Raw genomic sequence first — 1,621 nt, 5'->3', positions numbered from 1 at the left:
AAAGAAGAGACAGCTAAAGGCAGGGGTGATGAATCTGCAAATGAGTGAGGGCATTTTTGTCATTTGACGTTTTCGATCATCCTCACGATAATTCAGTTGTTTGTACAAGTAGCAATTTCCTTTTGATAATATTGCAAGGGTTTGAGACATTTTTATGTTAAATTAAGGGTATATTGGTAATTTGCTAAAAGGTTTCACATGATGTAATTTTTGAAAGCAAGGGGCCTTAGTGTAAATTTTCAGAGATTGTTGGGATTTTAGCATAATTCTCAAAATTTTCAAGGCTTAAGCGAAAGCTTAAATTGCAGTAGGTTTAGGACCTTAGGTATAATTTATAGAAGTCATGCGTAGAGTAATATACCAAAAGTAGATGGCCAATGTAAGTACCCCAGCCTGGATATCCCCCAATCACTCGAACTACTCGAACGGAAGCACTTACGGAATGAGAAAGAGTGAAACATACAAGACAAAAACTACCCTAGCATGCATACACAAAAATAAGAACAATGGAAGTGAAGCTAAACACATGCATGCACTACGGGTACCCCGCTAACACAGCGGTCACATGATAAATAAATGAACACAGACTCTTGTGACGACATACACAAAACTCGAGGAAAGAACTAGCACAGTAAAAATAATAAAATAAATCCTACTCAGACATCAGAGTTGACAGGGACTACCTGTACACCATACCGACTCTGCCGCTAGAAGCTGACTCCCTTGCCCTTGAATCACGTTGCCACTACCTGGAATGATGGAAAAACAAAGTGATTCGAGAGACTCAGCAAGCATAAGAAAAGAAAGGCTGAAGACTGCATAGAACCAATAAACTTTCCCAGAACACCAACCCCCAAGTACACACAAGCCATGAGACGCTACAACACAATAGTATAATATAATAAAAGCACATACCGGTCCTTGGGGCCCACACAAGACACATGACACCCAAATCCCATACCAACCTGCCACTGCTCTGAAAGGCAACAAATATCTCCAGCAGCCTGTGCGCGCCATCCCGGGTCAGTGCTCCCGCCACCCGTGTGTCCATGTCGGTACTCCCGACACCCGAGCCATAGACTCCCTCGGAACGGTTCTCCCGTCCGAGAACTAATAACTACCAGTAGCCATGCAATGCACATAGAAATGCAATGACGTAATGAGCATCAACGTGATACACTGGCGCCCATACATCCAGGCATTAGGCCATGCTCCGCCCACATAGTAAACCACACGCAATGCAGATGCCCGTGCTGGATGCAACCTAATCAAGCTAGAATGTCTGTGTCCAAGCATACTCAATAAATGAATATCCCAACATGCAACCTGTACCCATGTGCATATCAAATCATGAACAATAATATAATGAATCTAATTGTACAGTAAATCACATACTGGCAGAGCTAGTCAACAGTGCCCGGCACTGGTCAACTGCCAGTGACTAGGAGTGTCCACCTGACGGTCAACTTCAGGGCCGTACAATAGTTTATCCCAACATCACCAAACAGTCGACCCCTGCCCCACTACTCAATAGCTCTAATCGATCCATAAATAAACCCGAGAAATCCATTCATATACCCACACCACTAAGAACCTAGTCCCCAAGTAGTTCAGCATCATT

Source organism: Diospyros lotus, chromosome 13, assembly GCF_014633365.1.
Source record: "Diospyros lotus cultivar Yz01 chromosome 13, ASM1463336v1, whole genome shotgun sequence".
In the NCBI taxonomy this organism is placed as follows: Eukaryota; Viridiplantae; Streptophyta; class Magnoliopsida; order Ericales; family Ebenaceae; genus Diospyros; species Diospyros lotus.
This window is presented reverse-complemented; position numbering follows the sequence as displayed.